The 20828-nt window shown below is 29.8% G+C and overlaps 18 non-coding genes across 18 annotated transcripts; all 18 read right to left on the bottom strand.

Moving 5' to 3' along the window:
- Positions 1–2104: 2104 nt before the first annotated feature.
- Positions 2105–2176, bottom strand: TRNAE-UUC. The gene has a single exon. It is a non-coding gene; the product is annotated as a tRNA-Glu (tRNA).
- Positions 2177–2268: 92 nt separating this feature from the next.
- Positions 2269–2341, bottom strand: TRNAF-GAA. Its single transcript has one exon. It is a non-coding gene; the product is annotated as a tRNA-Phe (tRNA).
- A 3553-nt stretch (positions 2342–5894) lies between these two features.
- Positions 5895–5966, bottom strand: TRNAE-UUC. Its single transcript has one exon. It is a non-coding gene; the product is annotated as a tRNA-Glu (tRNA).
- Positions 5967–6058: 92 nt separating this feature from the next.
- TRNAF-GAA lies at positions 6059–6131 on the bottom strand. Its single transcript has one exon. It is a non-coding gene; the product is annotated as a tRNA-Phe (tRNA).
- A 1361-nt stretch (positions 6132–7492) lies between these two features.
- On the bottom strand, positions 7493–7565 carry TRNAF-GAA. The gene has a single exon. It is a non-coding gene; the product is annotated as a tRNA-Phe (tRNA).
- A 1208-nt stretch (positions 7566–8773) lies between these two features.
- On the bottom strand, positions 8774–8845 carry TRNAE-UUC. The gene has a single exon. It is a non-coding gene; the product is annotated as a tRNA-Glu (tRNA).
- Positions 8846–10044: 1199 nt separating this feature from the next.
- On the bottom strand, positions 10045–10116 carry TRNAE-UUC. Its single transcript has one exon. It is a non-coding gene; the product is annotated as a tRNA-Glu (tRNA).
- Positions 10117–10208: 92 nt separating this feature from the next.
- On the bottom strand, positions 10209–10281 carry TRNAF-GAA. Its single transcript has one exon. It is a non-coding gene; the product is annotated as a tRNA-Phe (tRNA).
- A 1700-nt stretch (positions 10282–11981) lies between these two features.
- Positions 11982–12054, bottom strand: TRNAF-GAA. Its single transcript has one exon. It is a non-coding gene; the product is annotated as a tRNA-Phe (tRNA).
- Positions 12055–13495: 1441 nt separating this feature from the next.
- On the bottom strand, positions 13496–13567 carry TRNAE-UUC. Its single transcript has one exon. It is a non-coding gene; the product is annotated as a tRNA-Glu (tRNA).
- Positions 13568–13659: 92 nt separating this feature from the next.
- Positions 13660–13732, bottom strand: TRNAF-GAA. The gene has a single exon. It is a non-coding gene; the product is annotated as a tRNA-Phe (tRNA).
- Positions 13733–15104: 1372 nt separating this feature from the next.
- On the bottom strand, positions 15105–15177 carry TRNAF-GAA. The gene has a single exon. It is a non-coding gene; the product is annotated as a tRNA-Phe (tRNA).
- A 1104-nt stretch (positions 15178–16281) lies between these two features.
- Positions 16282–16353, bottom strand: TRNAE-UUC. The gene has a single exon. It is a non-coding gene; the product is annotated as a tRNA-Glu (tRNA).
- A 92-nt stretch (positions 16354–16445) lies between these two features.
- Positions 16446–16518, bottom strand: TRNAF-GAA. Its single transcript has one exon. It is a non-coding gene; the product is annotated as a tRNA-Phe (tRNA).
- A 1373-nt stretch (positions 16519–17891) lies between these two features.
- TRNAF-GAA lies at positions 17892–17964 on the bottom strand. The gene has a single exon. It is a non-coding gene; the product is annotated as a tRNA-Phe (tRNA).
- Positions 17965–19067: 1103 nt separating this feature from the next.
- TRNAE-UUC lies at positions 19068–19139 on the bottom strand. Its single transcript has one exon. It is a non-coding gene; the product is annotated as a tRNA-Glu (tRNA).
- Positions 19140–19231: 92 nt separating this feature from the next.
- TRNAF-GAA lies at positions 19232–19304 on the bottom strand. Its single transcript has one exon. It is a non-coding gene; the product is annotated as a tRNA-Phe (tRNA).
- Positions 19305–20677: 1373 nt separating this feature from the next.
- Positions 20678–20750, bottom strand: TRNAF-GAA. Its single transcript has one exon. It is a non-coding gene; the product is annotated as a tRNA-Phe (tRNA).
- Between the last annotated feature and the right edge of the window lie 78 nt (positions 20751–20828).

The following is a 20828-nucleotide window of genomic DNA, read 5'->3' as shown; positions in this document are numbered from 1 at the left end:
TTAAATTTTAAATTAATAAAAATTAATTAATTAATTAATTGCGCTAAAAAACTAGAGAATGTTAATGTTCTCAAATTGACCGAACCAAACTCAACTACAATGTTAAATAGAATGGTTTCGTCTTTTCAAAACTAAAAAAATATAAATGAAACAGAGAAAAAAAAAAAAAAAGAACCCGAACTATAAATTGAAATTCCCACCCCTAAATGTAGGTTATTTAAATTACTATTATTACAATGCCATTAAGTAAATTTATAAGTTTATATAGATATTATTCCATGTTCTTTAAATTACTATTGCTAGTTGATTAAGTCACTATTGCAAGTCCTTTAAAAAAAAAAAGTCATATATTCTCGTCCGAAACATAATTACAAGTTCATTAAATTAATATTTCATACTCATTAAGACACTATTGTAGGTACAGTAAGTCATCATAGGTCATGTATATTATTACTATATCACAGTTCATTAAATTAATATTGCATACTCATTAAGACACTATTGTAGGTACAATAATTCATCATAGGTCATGTATATTATTACTATATCACACATAAACCCGAGACCTCTAAACAAATACATGACACCATACTTTGCACTACAAAACTTCTCTAAATTGATAGATAGGAAATCTTCCGTTGCCGGGAATTGAACTCCGGTCTCCTAGGTGAAAGCCAAATATCCTAGCCGCTGGACGACAACGGAACGCTTCCATGGATCATCTGTTGAAAATCATCTATTGAAAATTATTAACTTATAATTGTATGGTTTACATTTTAAAAGCATCAAAACTAAATTGCGGTGAACGTGGATCAAACACATGACCTTCAGATCTTCAGTCTAACGCTCTCCCAACTGAACTATCCCCACATCTCATAGAAACTTTACATTCTTAATAAACGAACTTTTAACTTTTTCTAACCATAAGTTATTATGTTCCACATATTGCTTCGCATAGTCATTATTGCGTCTTCAAACTCTGATTAAAAGTTAAAACATAGCCACGATGATTACGTTCATGAGAAACAAACCGATTTCATTACACTACACCAAACATCTCTTGTGCATGATTCAATCGTTGCCACAAGCCAAAGCCAATCACCTTTAATAACACCTCTATAATTGTTATAAAGTCTAATGTAAGCATAAAAAACTATGACATTTCCTTTGTTCATATCTATGTATCTAACTATAACAAAATGTTTTTCTATTTGGAAAATTACCCGAGTATATATATTAATTACTAATTACTAAATTCTCAATTCTCTAGATCCCGATATTTTATTTATTTTATACACTTAGATTGGTATATTGTAATTGGAATTAAGTTTTATGTTATGTTTGGACAATGGATTTTTAATTATGTAGTGTTGTTTCTTTGTTCGGACTCATTATTGATTGAGGAATTTTAAATATGCATCGTTGACGTGTTGATTGGATTTTAAATTTTAAATTAATAAAAATTAATTAATTAATTAATTGCGCTAAAAAACTAGAGAATGTTAATGTTCTCAAATTGACCGAACCAAACTAAACTACAATGTTAAATAGAATGGTTTCGTCTTTACAAAACTAAAAAAATATAAATGAAACAGAGAAAAAAAAAAAGAACTCGAACTGTAAATTGAAATTCCCACCCCTAATTGTCGGTTATTTTAATTACTATTATTACAATGCCATTAAGTAAATTTTCAAGTTTATATAGATATTATTCCATGTTCTTTAAATTACTGTTGCTAGTTGATTAAGTCACTATTGCAAGTCCTTTGAAAAAAAAAAAGTCATACATTCTCGTCCGAAACGTTATTACAAGTTCATTAAATTAATATTGCACGTTATTACAAGTTCATTAAATTAATATTGCATACTCATTAAGACACTATTGTAGGTACAAGTAAGTCATCATAGGTCATGTATATTATTACTATATCACAGTTCATTAAATTAATATTGCATACTCATTAAGACACTATTGTAGGTTCAGTAATTCATCATAGGTCATGTATATTATTACTATATCACACATCAACCCGAGACCTCTAAACAAATACATTACACCATACTTTGCACTACTAATCTTCTCTAAATTGATAGATAGGAAATCTTCCGTTGCCGGGAATTGAACCCAGGTCTCCTGGGTGAAAGCCAAATATCCAAACCGCTGGACGACAACGGAACGCTTACATGGATCATCTGTTGAAAATCATCTATTGAAAATTATTAACTTATAATTGTATGGTTTACATTTTAAAAGAATTAAAACTAAGTTGCGGTGAACGTGGATCAAACACGTGACCTTCAGATCTTCAGTCTGACGCTCTCCCAACTGAGCTATCCCCGCATCTCATAGAAACTTTACATTCTTAATTTAACTTTTTCAAACCATAAGTTATTATGTTCCACATATTGCTTCGCATAGTCATTATTGCATCTTCAAACTCTGATTAAAAGTTAAAACATAGCCACGATGATTACGTTCATGAGAAACAAACCGATTTCATTACACTACACCAAACATCTCTTGTGCATGATTCAATCATTGCCACAAGCCAAAGCCAATCACCTTTAATAACACCTCTATAATTGTTATAAAGTCTAATGTAAGCATAAAAAACTATGACATTTCCTTTGTTCATATCTATGTATCTAACTATAACAAAATGTTTTTCTATTTGGAAAATTACCCGAGTATATATATTAATTACTAATTACTAAATTCTCAATTCTCTAGATCCCGATATTTTATTTATATTGTACACTTAGATTGGTATATTGTATTTGGAATTAAGTTTTATGTTATGTTTGGACATTGGATTTTTAATTATGTAGTGTTGTTTCTTTGTTCGGACTCATTATTGATTGAGGAATTTTAAATATGCATCGTTGACGTGTTGATTGGATTTTAAATTTTAAATTAATAAAAATTAATTAATTAATTAATTGCGCTAAAAAACTAGAGAATGTTAGTGTTCTCAAATTGACCGAACCAAACTAAACAACAATGTTAAATAGAATGATTTCGTCTTTTCAAAACTAAAAAAATATAAATGAAACAGAGAAAAAAAAAAAAAAAAAAGAACCCGAACTATAAATTGAAATTCCCACCCCTAATTGTAGGTTCTTTTAATTACTATTACTACAATGCCATTAAGTAAATTTACAACTTTATAAAGATATTATTCCATGTTCTTTAAATTACTATTGCTAGTTGATTAAGTCACTATTGCAAATCCTTTGAAAAAAATAAAGTCATATATTCTCGTCCGAAACGTTATTACAAGTTCATTAAATTAATATTGCATACTCATTAAGACAATATTGTAGGTACTGTAAGTCATCATAGGTCATGTATATTATTACTATCTCACAGTCCATTAAATTAATATTGCATACTCCACACTATTGTAGGTACAGTAAGTCATCATAGGTCATGTATATTATTACTATATCACACATAAACCCGAGACCTCTAAACAAATACATGACACCATACTTTGCACTACAAAACTTCTCTAAATTGATAGATAGGAAATATTCCGTTGCCGGGAATTGAACTCCGGTCTCCTGGGTGAAAGCCAAATATCCTAATCGCTGGACGACAACGGAACGCTTCCATGGATCATCTGTTGAAAATCATCTATTGAAAATTATTAACTTATAATTGTATGGTTTACATTTTAAAAGCATCAAAACTAAATTGCAGTGAACATGGATCGAACACGTGACCTTCAGATCTTCAATCTGACTCACTCCCAACTAAACTATCCCCCAATCTCATAAAAACTTTACATTCTTAATAAACGAACTTTTAGCTTTTTCTAACCATAAGTTATTATGTTCCACATATTGCTTCGCATAGTCATTATTGCGTCTTCAAACTCTGATTAAAAGTTAAAACATAGCCACGATGAATACGTTCATGAGAAACAAACCGATTTCATTACACTACACCAAACATCTCTTGTGCATGATTCAATCGTTGCCACAAGCCAAAGCCAATCACCCTTAATAACACCTCTATAATTGTTATAAAGTCTAATGTAAGCATAAAAAACTATGACATTTCCTTTGTTCATATCTATGTATCTAACTATAACAAAATGTTTTTCTATTTGGAAAATTACCCGAGTATATATATTAATTACTAATTACTAAATTCTCAATTCTCTAGATCCCGATATTTTATTTATATTATACACTTAGATTGGTATATTGTATTTGGAATTAAGTTTTATGTTATGTTTGGACATTGGATTTTTAATTATGTAGTGTTGTTTCTTTGTTCGGACTCATTATTGATTGAGGAATTTTAAATATGCATCGTTGACGTGTTGATTGGATTTTAAATTTTAAATTAATAAAAATTAATTAATTAATTAATTGCGCTAAAAAACTAGAGAATGTTAGTGTTCTCAAATTGACCGAACCAAACTAAACAACAATGTTAAATAGAATGATTTCGTCTTTTCAAAACTAAAAAAATATAAATAAAACAGAGAAAAAAAAAAAAAAAAGAACCCGAACTATAAATTGAAATTCCCACCCCTAATTGTAGGTTCTTTTAATTACTATTACTACAATGCCATTAAGTAAATTTACAAGTTTATAAAGATATTATTCCATGTTCTTTAAATTACTATTGCTAGTTGATTAAGTCACTATTGCAAATCCTTTGAAAAAAATAAAGTCATATATTCTCGTCCGAAACGTTATTACAAGTTCATTAAATTAATATTGCATACTCATTAAGACAATACTGTAGGTACAGTAAGTCATCATAGGTCATGTATATTATTACTATCTCACAGTTCATTAAATTAATATTGCATACTCCACACTATTGTAGGTACAGTAAGTCATCATAGGTCATGTATATTATTACTATATCACACATAAACCCGAGACCTCTAAACAAATACATGACACCATACTTTGCACTACAAAACTTCTCTAAATTGATAGATAGGAAATCTTCCGTTGCCAGGAATTGAACTCCGGTCTCCTGGGTGAAAGCCAGATATCCTAACCGCTGGACGACAACGGAACGCTTCCATGGATCATCTGTTGAAAATCATCTATTGAAAATTATTAACTTATAATTGTATGGTTTACATTTTAAAAGCATCAAAACTAAATTGCAGTGAACGTGGATCGAACACGTGACCTTCAGATCTTCAGTCTGACTCACTCCCAACTAAACTATTCCCCAATCTCATAAAAACTTTACATTCTTAATAAACGAACTTTTAGCTTTTTCTAACCATAAGTTATTATCTTCCACATATTGCTTCGCATAGTCATTATTGCGTCTTCAAACTCTGATTAAAAGTTAAAACATAGCCACGATGAATACGTTCATGAGAAACAAACCGATTTCATTACACTACACCAAACATCTCTTGTGCATGATTCAATTGTTGCCACAAGCCAAAGCCAATCACCTTTAATAACACCTCTATAATTGTTATAAAGTCTAATGTAAGCATAAAAAACTTTGACATTTCCTTTGTTCATATCTATGTATCTAACTATAACAAAATGTTTTTATATTTGGAAAATTACCCGAGTATATATATTAATTACTAATTACTAAATTCTCAATTCTCTAGATCCCGTGACCTTCAGATCATCAGTCTGACTCTCTCCCAACTGAACAAAATGTTAATATGTTCCACATATTGCTAACAAAATGTTTTTATATTCTCGTCCGAAACGTTATTACAAGTTCATTAAATTAATATTGCATAGTCGTTAAGACACTATTGTAGGTACAATAATTCATCATAGGTCATGTATATTATTACTATATCACACATAAACCCGAGACCTCTAAACAAATACATTACACCATACTTTGCACCACAAATCTTCTCTAAATTTAAAGATAGGAAATCTTCCGTTGCCGGGAATTGAACCCGGGTCTCCTGAGTGAAAGCCAGATATCCTAACCGCAGGACGACAACGGAACACTTCCATGGATCATCTGTTGAAAATCATCTATTGAAAATTATTAACTTATAATTGTATGGTTTACATTTTAAAAGCATCAAAACTAAGTTGCAGTGAACGTGGATCGAACACGTGACCTTCAGATCTTCAGTCTGACGCTCTCCCAACTGCGTTATCCCCGCATCTCATAGAAACTTTACATTCTTAATAAACGAACTTTTAGCTTTTTCTAACCATAAGTTATTAAGTTTTACATATTGCTTCGCATAGTCATTATTGCGTCTTCAAACTCTTGATTAAAAGTTAAAACATAGCCACGATGATTACGTTCATGAGAAACAAACCGATTCCATTACATTACACCAAACATCTCTTGTGCATGATTCAATTGTTGTCACAAGCCAAAGCCATTCATCTTTAATAACACCTCTATAATTGTTATAAAGTCTAATGTAAGCATAAAAACCTATGACATTTCCTTTCTTCATATCTATGTATCTAACTATAACTAAATGTTTTTATATTTGGAAAATTACCCGAGTATATATATTAATTACTAATTACTAAATTCTCAATTCTCTAGATCTCGATATTTTATTTATATTATACACTTAGATTGATATATTGTAATTGGAATTAAGTTTTATGTTATGTTTCGACATTGGTTTTTAATTATGTAGTGTTGTTTCTTTGTTCGGACTCATTATTGATTGAGGAATTTTAAATATGCATCGTTGACGTGTTGATTGGATTTTAAATTTTAAATTAATAAAAATTAATTAATTAATTAATTGCACTAAAAAACTTGAGAATGTTAATGTTCTCAAATTGACCGAACCAAACTAAACTACAATGTTAAATAGAATGGTTTCGTCTTTTCAAAACTAAAAAAATATAAATCAAATAGAGAAAAAAAAAAAATAACCCGAACTATAAATTGAAATTCCCACCCCTAATTGTAGGTTCTTTTAATTACTATTACTACAATGCCATTAAGTAAATTTACAAGTTTATAAAGATATTATTCCATGTTCTTTAAATTACTATTGCTAGTTGATTAAGTCACTATTGCAAATCCTTTGAAAAAAATAAAGTCATATATTCTCGTCCGAAACGTTATTACAAGTTCATTAAATTAATATTGCATACTCATTAAGACAATATTGTAGGTACAGTAAGTCATCATAGGTCATGTATATTATTACTATCTCACAGTTCATTAAATTAATATTGCATACTCCACACTATTGTAGGTACAGTAAGTCATCATAGGTCATGTATATTATTACTATATCACACATAAACCCGAGACCTCTAAACAAATACATGACACCATACTTTGCACTACAAAACTTCTCTAAATTGATAGATAGGAAATCTTCCGTTGCCAGGAATTGAACTCCGGTCTCCTGGGTGAAAGCCAGATATCCTAACCGCTGGACGACAACGGAACGCTTCCATGGATCATCTGTTGAAAATCATCTATTGAAAATTATTAACTTATAATTGTATGGTTTACATTTTAAAAGCATCAGAACTAAGTTGCAGTGAACAAGGATCGAACACGTGACCTTCAGATCTTCAGTCTACCGCTCTTCCAACTGAGCTATCCCCGCATATCATAGAAACTTTACATTCTTAATAAACGAACTTTTGGCTTTTTCTAACCATAAGTTATTATGTTCCACACATTGCTTCGCATAGTCATTATTGCGTCTTCAAACTCTGATTAAAAGTTAAAACATAGCCACGATGAATACGTTCATGAGAAACAAACCGATTTCATTACACTACACCAAACATCTCTTGTGCATGATTCAATCGTTGCCACAAGTCAAAGCCAATCACCTTTAATAACACCTCTATAATTGTTATAAAGTCTAATGTAAGCATAAAAAACTATGACATTTCCTTTGTTCATATCTATGTATCTAACTATAACAAAATGTTTTTATATTTGGAAAATTACCCGAGTATATATATTAATTACTAATTACTAAATTCTCAATTCTCTAGATCCCGATATTTTATTTATATTATACACTTAGATTGGTATATTGTAATTGGAATTAAGTTTTATGTTATGTTTGGACATTGAATTTTTAATTATGTAGTGTTGTTTCTTTGTTCGGACTCATTATTGTTTGAGGAATTTTAAATATGCATCGTTGACGTGTTGATTGTATTTTAAATTTTAAATTAATAAAAATTAATTAATTAATTAATTGCGCTAAAAAACTAGAGAATGTTAATGTTCTCAAATTGACCGAACCAAACTAAACTACAATGTTAAATAGAATGGTTTCGTCTTTTCAAAACAAAAAATATATAAATGAAACAGAGAAAAAAAAAAAAAAAAAGGAACCCGAACTATAAATTGAAATTCCCACCCCTAATTGTAGGTTATTTTAATTACTATTATTACAATGCCATTAAGTAAATTTACAAGTTTATATAGATATTATTCCATGTTCTTTAAATTACTATTGCTAGTTGATTAAGTCACTATTGCAAGTCCTTTGAAAAAAAAAAAGTCATATATTCTCGTCCGAAACGTTATTACAAGTTCATTAAATTAATATTGCATACTCATTAAGACACTATTGTAGGTACAGTAAGTCATCATAGGTCATGTATATTATTACTATATCACAGTTCATTAAATTAATATTGCATACTCATTAAGACACTATTGTAGGTACAGTAATTCATCATAGGTCATGTATATTATTACTATATCACACATAAACCCGAGACCTCTAAACAAATACATTACACCATACTTTGCACCACAAATCGTCTCTAAATTCAAAGATAGGAAATCTTCCGTTGCCGAGAATTGAACCCGGGTCTCCTGGGTGAAAGCCAAATATCCTAACCGCTGGACGACAACGGAACGCTTCCATGGATCATCTGTTGAAAATCATCTATTGAAAATTATTAACTTATAATTGTCTCTCCCAACTGAGCTATCCCCGCATCTCATAGAAACTTTACATTCTTAATAAACGAACTTTTAGCTTTTTCTAACCATAAGTTATTATGTTTTACATATTGCTTCGCATAGTCATTATTGCGTCTTCAAACTCTTGATTAAAAGTTAAAACATAGCCACGATGATTACGTTCATGAGAAACAAACCGATTTCATTACACTACACCAAACATCTCTTGTGCATGATTCAATTGTTGTCACAAGCCAAAGCCATTCATCATTAATAACACCTCTGATCTTTAATTGTTATAAAGTCTAATGTAAGCATAAAAAATTATGACATCTCCTTTGTTCATATCTATGTATCTAACTATAACTAAATGTTTTTATATTTGGAAAATTACCCGAGTATATATATTAATTACTAATTACTAAATTCTCAATTCTCTAGATCCCGATATTTTATTTCTATTATACACTTAGATTGGTATATTGTAATTTGAATTAAGTTTTATGTTATGTTTGGACATTGGATTTTTAATTACGTAGTGTTGCCTTGTTGTTCGGACTCATTATTGATTGAGGAATTTTAAATATGCATCGTTGACATGTTGATTGGATTTTAAATTTTAAATTAATAAAAATTAATTAATTAATTAATTGCACTAAAAAGCTTGAGAATGTTAATGTTCTCAAATTGACCGAACCAAACTAAACTACAATGTTAAATAGAATGGTTTTGTATTTTCAATACTAAAAAAATATAAATCAAACTAAGAAAAAAAAAAGAACCCGAACTGTAAATTGAAATTCGCACCCCAAATTGTAGGTTCTTTTAATAACTATTATTACAATGCCATTAAGTAAATTTACAAGTTTATAAAGATATTATTCCATGTTCTTTAAATTACTATTGCTAATTGATTAAGTCACTATTGCAAGTCCTTTGAAAAAAAAAAGTAATATATTCTCGTCCGAAACGTTATTACAAGTTCATTAAATTAATATTGCATACTGATTAAAACACTATTGTAGAAACAGTAATTCATCATAGGTCATGTATATTATTACTATATCACACATAAACCCGAAACCTTTGAACAAATACATTACACCATACTTTGCACTACAAATCTTCTCTAAATTCAAAGATAGGAAAGCTTCCGTTGCCGGGAATTGAACCCGGATCACCTGGGTGAAAGCCAGATATCCTAACCGCTGGACGACAACGGAACGCTTCCATGGATCATCTGTTGAAAATCATCTATTAAAAATTATTAACTTATAATTGTTTGGTTTACATTTTAAAAGCATCAAAACTAAGTTGCGGTGAACGTGGATCAAACACATGACCTTCAGATGTTCAGTCTGACGCTCTCCCAACTGAGCTATCCCCGCATCTCATAAAAACTTAACATTCTTAATAAACGAACTTTTAGCTTTTTCTAACCATAAGTTATTATGTTTTACATATTGCTTCGCATAGTCATTATTGCGTCTTCAAACTCTTGATTAAAAGTTAAAACATAGCCACGATGATTACGTTCATGAGAAACAAACCGATTTCATTACACTACACCAAACATCTCTTGTGCATGATTCAATTGTTGTCACAAGCCAAAGCCATTCATCTTTAATAACAACTCTGATCTTTAATTGTTATAAAGTCGAATGTAAGCATAAAAAACTATGACATTTCCTTTGTTCATATCTATGTATCTTACTATAACAAAATGCTTTTATATTTGGAAAATTACCCGAGTATATATATTAATTACTAATTACAAAATTCTCAATTCTCTGGATCCCGATATTTTATTTATATATTATACACTTAGATTGGTATATTGTAATTGGAATTAAGTTTTATGTTATGTTTGGACATTGGATTTTTAATTATGTAGTGTTGTTTCTTTGTTCGGACTCATTATTGATTGAGGAATTTTAAATATGCATCGTTGACGTGTTGATTGGATTTTAAATTTTAAATTAATAAAAATTAATTAATTAATTAATTGCGCTAAAAAACTAGAGAATGTTAATGTTCTCAAATTGACCGAACCAAACTAAACTACAATGTTAAATAGAATGGTTTCGTCTTTTCAAAACTAAAAAAATATAAATGAAACATAGAAAAAAAAAAAAAGAACCCGAACTATAAATTTAAATTCCCACCCCTAATTGTAGGTTATTTTAATTACTATTATTACAATGCCATTAAGTAAATTTACAAGTTTATATAGATATTATTCCATGTTCTTTAAATTACTATTGCTAGTGGATTAAGTCACTATTGCAAGTCCTTTGAAAAAAAAAAAAGTCATATATTCTCGTCCGAAACGTTATTACAAGTTCATTAAATTAATATTGCATACTCACTAAGACAATATTGCAGGTACAGTAAGTCATCATAGGTCATGTATATTATTACTATCTCACAGTCCATTAAATTAATATTGCATACTCCACAGTATTGTAGGTACAGTAAGTCATCATAGGTCATGTATATTATTACTATATCACACATAAACCCGAGACCTCTAAACAAATACATGACACCATACTTTGCACTACAAAACTTCTATAAATTGATAGATAGGAAATCTTCCGTTGCCAAGAATTGAACTCCGGTCTCCTAGGTGAAAACCAGATATCCTAACCGCTGGACAACAACGGAACGCTTCCATGGATCATCTGTTGAAAATCATCTATTGAAAATTATTAACTTATAATTGTATGGTTTACATTTTAAAAGCATCAAAACTAAATTGCAGTGAACGTGGATCGAACACGTGACCTTCAGATCTTCAGTCTGACTCACTCCCAACTAAACTATCCCCCAATCTCATAAAAACTTTACATTCTTAATAAACGAACTTTTAGCTTTTTCTAACCATAAGTTATTATGTTCCACATATTGCTTCGCATAGTCATTATTGCGTCTTCAAACACTGATTAAAAGTTAAAACATAGCCACGATAAATACGTTCATGAGAAACAAACCGATTTCATTACACTACACCAAACATCTCTTGTGCATGATTCAATTATGAACTTATAATTGTATGGTTTACATTTTAAAAGCATCAAAACTAAGTTGCAGTGAACGTGGATCGAACACGTGACCTTCAGATCTTCAGTCTGACGCTCTCCCAACTGCGTTATCCCCGCATCTCATAGAAACTTTACATTCTTAATAAACTAACTTTTAGCTTTTTCTAACCATAAGTTATTAAGTTTTACATATTGCTTCGCATAGTCATTATTGCGTCTTCAAACTCTTGATTAAAAGTTAAAACATAGCCACGATGATTACGTTCATGAGAAACAAACCGATTTCATTACAGTACACCAAACATATCTTGTGCATGATTCAATTATGAACTTATAATTGTATGGTTTACATTTTAAAAGCATCAAAACTAAGTTGCAGTGAACGTGGATCGAACACGTGACCTTCAGATCTTCAGTCTGACACTCCCCCAACTGCGTTATCTCCGCATCTCCTAGAAACTTTACATTCTTAATAAACGAACTTTTAGCTTTTTATAACCATAAGTTATTAAGTTTTACATATTGCTTCGCATAGTCATTATTGCGTCTTCAAACTCTTGATTAAAAGTTAAAACATAGCCACGATGATTACGTTCATGAGAAACAAACCGATTCCATTACATTACACCAAACATCTCTTGTGCATGATTCAATTGTTGTCACAAGCCAAAGCCATTCATCTTTAATAACACCTCTATAATTGTTATAAAGTCTAATGTAAGCATAAAAACCTATGACATTTCCTTTCTTCATATCTATGTATCTAACTATAACTAAATGTTTTTATATTTGGAAAATTACCCGAGTATATATATTAATTACTAATTACTAAATTCTCAATTCTCTAGATCTCGATATTTTATTTATATTATACACTTAGATTGATAGATTGTAATTGGAATTAAGTTTTATGTTATGTTTCGACATTGGTTTTTAATTATGTAGTGTTGTTTCTTTGTTCGGACTCATTATTGATTGAGGAATTTTAAATATGCATCGTTGACATGTTGATTGGATTTTAAATTTTAAATTAATAAAAATTAATTAATTAATTAATTGCACTAAAAAACTTGAGAATGTTAATGTTCTCAAATTGACCGAACCAAACTAAACTACAATGTTAAATAGAATGGTTTCGTCTTTTCAAAACTAAAAAAATATAAATCAAATAGAGAAAAAAAAAAAAATAACCCGAACTATAAATTGAAATTCCCACCCCTAATTGTAGGTTCTTTTAATAACTATTATTACAATGCCATTAAGTAAATTTACAAGTTTATAGATATTATTCCATGTTCTTTAAATTACAATTGCTAGTTGATTAAGTCACTATTGCAAGTCCTTTGAAAAAAAAAAGTCATATATTCTCGTCCGAAACGTTATTACAAGTTCATTAAATTAATATTGCATACTCATTAAGACACTATTGTAGGTACAGTAAGTCATCATAGGTCATTTATATTATTACTATATCACACATAAACCCGAGACCTCTAAACAAATACATTATACCACACTTTGCACTACAAATCTTCTCTAAATTCAAAGATAGGAAAGCTTCCGTTGCCGGGAATTGAACCCGGGTCTCCTGGGTGAAAGCCAGATATCCTAACCGCTGGACGACAACGGAACGCTTCCATGGATCATCTGTTGAAAATCATCTATTGAAAATTATTAACTTATAATTGTATGGTTTACATTTTAAAAGCATCAAAACTAAGTTGCGGTGAACATGGATCGAACACGTGACCTTCAGATCTTCAGTCTACCGCTCTTCCAACTGAGCTATCCCCGCATATCATAAAAACTTTACATTCTTAATAAACGAACTTTTGGCTTTTTCTAACCATAAGTTATTATGTTCCACACATTGCTTCGCATAGTCATTATTGCGTCTTCAAACTCTGATTAAAAGTTAAAACATAGCCACGATGAATACGTTCATGAGAAAGAAACCGATTTCATTACACTACACCAAACATCTCTTGTGCATGATTCAATCGTTGCCACAAGTCAAAGCCAATCACCTTTAATAACACCTCTATAATTGTTATAAAGTCTAATGTAAGCATAAAAAACTATGACATTTCCTTTGTTCATATCTATGTATCTAACTATAACAAAATGTTTTTATATTTGGAAAATTACCCGAGTATATATATTAATTACTAATTACTAAATTCTCAATTCTCTAGATCCCGATATTTTATTTATATTATACACTTAGATTGGTATATTGTAATTGGAATTAAGTTTTATGTTATGTTTGGACATTGAATTTTTAATTATGTAGTGTTGTTTCTTTGTTCGGACTCATTATTGATTGAGGAATTTTAAATATGCATCGTTGACGTGTTGATTGTATTTTAAATTTTAAATTAATAAAAATTAATTAATTAATTAATTGCGCTAAAAAACTAGAGAATGTTAATGTTCTCAAATTAACCGAACCAAACTAAACTACAATGATAAATAGAATGGTTTCGTCTTTTCAAAACAAAAAATATATAAATGAAACAGAGAAAAAAAAAAAAAAAAAGGAACCCGAACTATAAATTGAAATTCCCACCCCTAATTGTAGGTTATTTTAATTACTATTATTACAATGCCATTAAGTAAATTTACAAGTTTATATAGATATTATTCCATGTTCTTTAAATTACTATTGCTAGTTGATTAAGTCACTATTGCAAGTCCTTTGAAAAAATAAAAGTCATATATTCTCGTCCGAAACGTTATTACAAGTTCATTAAATTAATATTGCATACTCATTAAGACACTATTGTAGGTACAGTAAGTCATCATAGGTCATGTATATTATTACTATATCACAGTTCATTAAATTAATATTGCATACTCATTAAGACACTATTGTAGGTACAGTAATTCATCATAGGTCATGTATATTATTACTATATCACACATAAACCCGAGACCTCTAAACAAATACATTACACCATACTTTGCACCACAAATCTTCCCTAAATTTAAAGATAGGAAATCTTCCGTTGCCGGGAATTGAACCTGGGTCTCCTGAGTGAAAGCCAGATATCCTAACCGCAGGACGACAACGGAACACTTCCATGGATCATCTGTTGAAAATCATCTATTGAAAATTATAAACTTATAATTGTATGGTTTACATTTTAAAAGCATCAAAACTAAGTTGCAGTGAACGTGGATCGAACACGTGACCTTCAGATCTTCAGTCTGACGCTCTCCCAACTGCGTTATCCCCGCATCTCATAGAAACTTTACATTCTTAATAAACGAACTTTTAGCTTTTTCTAACCATAAGTTATTAAGTTTTACATATTGCTTCGCATAGTCATTATTGCGTCTTCAAACTCTTGATTAAAAGTTAAAACATAGCCACGATGATTACGTTCATGAGAAACAAACCGATTCCATTACATTACACCAAACATCTCTTGTGCATGATTCAATTGTTGTCACAAGCCAAAGCCATTCATCTTTAATAACACCTCTATAATTGTTATAAAGTCTAATGTAAGCATAAAAACCTATGACATTTCCTTTCTTCATATCTATGTATCTAACTATAACTAAATGTTTTTATATTTGGAAAATTACCCGAGTATATATATTAATTACTAATTACTAAATTCTCAATTCTCTAGATCTCGATATTTTATTTATATTATACACTTAGATTGATATATTGTAATTGGAATTAAGTTTTATGTTATGTTTCGACATTGGTTTTTAATTATGTAGTGTTGTTTCTTTGTTCGGACTCATTATTGATTGAGGAATTTTAAATATGCATCGTTGACGTGTTGATTGGATTTTAAATTTTAAATTAATAAAAATTAATTAATTGCACTAAAAAACTTGAGAATGTTAATGTTCTCAAATTGACCGAACCAAACTAAACTACAATGTTAAATAGAATGGTTTCGTCTTTTCAAACCTAAAAAAATATAAATCAAATAGAGAAAAAAAAAAAAAATAACCCGAACTATAAATTGAAATTCCCACCCCTAATTGTAGGTTCTTTTAATAACTATTATTACAATGCCATTAAGTAAATTTACAAGTTTATAGATATTATTCCATGTTCTTTAAATTACAATTGCTAGTTGATTAAGTCACTATTGCAAGTCCTTTGAAAAAAAAAAGTCATATATTCTCGTCCGAAACGTTATTACAAGTTCATTAAATTAATATTGCATACTCATTAAGACACTATTGTAGGTACAGTAAGTCATCATAGGTCATGTATATTATTACTATATCACACATAAACCCGAGACCTCTAAACAAATACATTATACCACACTTTGCACTACAAATCTTCTCTAAATTCAAAGATAGGAAAGCTTCCGTTGCCGGGAATTGAACCCGGGTCTCCTGGGTGAAAGCCAGATATCCTAACCGCTGGACGACAACGGAACGCTTCCATGGATCATCTGTTGAAAATCATCTATTGAAAATTATTAACTTATAATTGTATGGTTTACATTTTAAAAGCATCAAAACTAAGTTGCGGTGAACATGGATCGAACACGTGACCTTCAGATCTTCAGTCTACCGCTCTTCCAACTGAGCTATCCCCGCATATCATAGAAACTTTACATTCTTAATAAACGAACTTTTGGCTTTTTCTAACCATAAGTTATTATGTTCCACACATTGCTTCGCATAGTCATTATTGCGTCTTCAAACTCTGATTAAAAGTTTAAACATAGCCACGATGAATACGTTCATGAGAAACAAACCGATTTCATTACACTACACCAAACATCTCTTGTGCATGATTCAATCGTTGCCACAAGTCAAAGCCAATCACCTTTAATAACACCTCTATAATTGTTATAAAGTCTAATGTAAGCATAAAAAACTATGACATTTCCTTTGTTCATATCTATGTATCTAACTATAACAAAATGTTTTTATATTTGGAAAATTACCCGAGTATATATATTAATTACTAATTACTAAATTCTCAATTCTCTAGATCCCGATATTTTATTTATATTATACACTTAGATTGGTATATTGTAATTGGAATTAAGTTTTATGTTATGTTTGGACATTGAATTTTTAATTATGTAGTGTTGTTTCTTTGTTCGGACTCATTATTGATTGAGGAATTTTAAATATGCATCGTTGACGTGTTGATTGTATTTTAAATTTTAAATTAATAAAAATTAATTAATTAATTAATTGCGCTAAAAAACTAGAGAATGTTAATGTTCTCAAATTGACCGAACCAAACTAAACTACAATGTTAAATAGAATGGTTTCGTCTTTTCAAAACAAAAAATATATAAATGAAACAGAGAAAAAAAAAAAAAAAAAAGGAACCCGAACTATAAATTGAAATTCCCACCCCTAATTGTAGGTTATTTTAATTACTATTATTACAATGCCATTAAGTAAATTTACAAGTTTATATAGATATTATTCCATGTTCTTTAAATTACTATTGCTAGTTGATTAAGTCACTATTGCAAGTCCTTTGAAAAAATAAAAGTCATATATTCTCGTCCGAAACGTTATTACAAGTTCATTAAATTAATATTGCATACTCATTAAGACACTATTGTAGGTACAGTAAGTCATCATAGGTCATGTATATTATTACTATATCACAGTTCATTAAAATAATATTGCATACTCATTAAGACACTATTGTAGGTACAGTAATTCATCATAGGTCATGTATATTATTACTATATCACACATAAACCCGAGACCTCTAAACAAATACATTACACCATACTTTGCACCACAAATCTTCTCTAAATTTAAAGATAGGAAATCTTTCGTTGCCGGGAATTGAACCCGGGTCTCCTGAATGAAAGCCAGATATCCTAACCGCAGGACGACAACGGAACACTTCCATGGATCATCTGTTGAAAATCATCTATTGAAAATTATAAACTTATAATTGTATGGTTTACATTTTAAAAGCATCAAAACTAAGTTGCAGTGAACGTGGATCGAACACGTGACCTTCAGATCTTCAGTCTGACGCTCTCCCAACTGCGTTATCCCCGCATCTCATAGAAACTTGACATTCTTAATAAACGAACTTTTAGCTTTTTCTAACCATAAGTTATTAAGTTTTACATATTGCTTCGCATAGTCATTATTGCGTCTTCAAACTCTTGATTAAAAGTTAAAACATAGCCACGATGATTACGTTCATGAGAAACAAACCGATTCCATTACATTACACCAAACATCTCTTGTGCATGATTCAATTGTTGTCACAAGCCAAAGCCATTCATCTTTAATAACACCTCTATAATTGTTATAAAGTCTAATGTAAGCATAAAAACCTATGACATTTCCTTTCTTCATATCTATGTATCTAACTATAACTAAATGTTTTTATATTTGGAAAATTACCCGAGTATATATATTAATTACTAATTACTAAATTCTCAATTCTCTAGATCTCGATATTTTATTTATATTATACACTTAGATTGATATATTGTAATTGGAATTAAGTTTTATGTTATGTTTCGACATTGGTTTTTAATTATGTAGTGTTGTTTCTTTGTTCGGACTCATTATTGATTGAGGAATTTTAAATATGCATCGTTGACGTGTTGATTGGATTTTAAATTTTAAATAAATAAAAATTAATTAATTGCACTAAAAAACTTGAGAATGTTAATGTTCTCAAATTGACCGAACCAAACTAAACTACAATGTTAAATAGAATGGTTTCGTCTTTTCAAACCTAAAAAAATATAAATCAAATAGAGAAAAAAAAAAAAATAACCCGAACTATAAATTGAAATTCCCACCCCTAATTGTAGGTTCTTTTAATAACTATTATTACAATGCCATTAAGTAAATTTACAAGTTTATAGATATTATTCCATGTTCTTTAAATTACAATTGCTAGTTGATTAAGTCACTATTGCAAGTCCTTTGAAAAAAAAAAGTCATATATTCTCGTCCGAAACGTTATTACAAGTTCATTAAATTAATATTGCATACTCATTAAGACACTATTGTAGGTACAGTAAGTCATCATAGGTCATGTATATTATTACTATATCACACATAAACCCGAGACCTCTAAACAAATACATTATACCACACTTTGCACTACAAATCTTCTCTAAATTCAAAGATAGGAAAGCTTCCGTTGCCGGGAATTGAACCCGGGTCTCCTGGGTGAAAGCCAGATATCCTAACCGCTGGACGACAACGGAACGCTTCCATGGATCATCTGTTGAAAATCATCTATTGAAAATTATTAACTTATAATTGTATGGTTTACATTTTAAAAGCATCAAAACTAAGTTGCGGTGAACATGGATCGAACACGTGACCTTCAGATCTTCAGTCTACCGCTCTTCCAACTGAGCTATCCCCGCATATCATAGAAACTTTACATTCTTAATAAACGAACTTTTGGCTTTTTCTAACCATAAGTTATTATGTTCCACACATTGCTTCGCATAGTCATTATTGCGTCTTCAAACTCTGATTAAAAGTTTAAACATAGCCACGATGAATACGTTCATGAGAAACAAACCGATTTCATTACACTACACCAAACATCTCTTGTGCATGATTCAATCGTTGCCACAAGTCAAAGCCAATCACCTTTAATAACACCTCTATAATTGTTATAAAGTCTAATGTAAGCATAAAAAACTATGACATTTCCTTTGTTCATATCTATGTATCTAACTATAACAAAATGTTTTTATATTTGGAAAATTACCCGAGTATATATATTAATTACTAATTACTAAATTCTCAATTCTCTAGATCCCGATATTTTATTTATATTATACACTTAGATTGGTATATTGTAATTGGAATTAAGTTTTATGTTATGTTTGGACATTGAATTTTTAATTATGTAGTGTTGTTTCTTTGTTCGGACTCATTATTGATTGAGGAATTTTAAATATGCATCGTTGACGTGTTGATTGTATTTTAAATTTTAAATTAATAAAAATTAATTAATTAATTAATTGCGCTAAAAAACTAGAGAATGTTAATGTTCTCAAATTGACCGAACCAAACTAAACTACAATGTTAAATAGAATGGTTTCGTCTTTTCAAAACAAAAAATATATAAATGAAACAGAGAAAAAAAAAAAAAAAAAAGGAACCCGAACTATAAATTGAAATTCCCACCCCTAATTGTAGGTTATTTTAATTACTATTATTACAATGCCATTAAGTAAATTTACAAGTTTATATAGATATTATTCCATGTTCTTTAAATTACTATTGCTAGTTGATTAAGTCACTATTGCAAGTCCTTTGAAAAAATAAAAGTCATATATTCTCGTCCGAAACGTTATTACAAGTTCATTAAATTAATATTGCATACTCATTAAGACACTATTGTAGGTACAGTAAGTCATCATAGGTCATGTATATTATTACTATATCACAGTTCATTAAAATAATATTGCATACTCATTAAGACACTATTGTAGGTACAGTAATTCATCATAGGTCATGTATATTATTACTATATCACACATAAACCCGAGACCTCTAAACAAATACATTACACCATACTTTGCACCACAAATCTTCTCTAAATTTAAAGATAGGAAATCTTTCGTTGCCGGGAATTGAACCCGGGTCTCCTGAATGAAAGCCAGATATCCTAACCGCAGGACGACAACGGAACACTTCCATGGATCATCTGTTGAAAATCATCTATTGAAAATTATAAACTTATAATTGTATGGTTTACATTTTAAAAGCATCAAAACTAAGTTGCAGTGAACGTGGATCGAACACGTGACCTTCAGATCTTCAGTCTGACGCTCTCCCAACTGCGTTATCCCCGCATCTCATAGAAACTTGACATTCTTAATAAACGAACTTTTAGCTTTTTCTAACCATAAGTTATTAAGTTTTACATATTG

The sequence above is a fragment of the Ipomoea nil genome, unplaced genomic scaffold (assembly GCF_001879475.1).
Source record: "Ipomoea nil cultivar Tokyo-kokei standard unplaced genomic scaffold, Asagao_1.1 scaffold2144, whole genome shotgun sequence".
Lineage (NCBI taxonomy): Eukaryota > Viridiplantae > Streptophyta > Magnoliopsida > Solanales > Convolvulaceae > Ipomoea > Ipomoea nil.
Note: the sequence above shows the minus strand (reverse complement) of the source record. Positions and strands in the feature narration are given on the sequence as shown.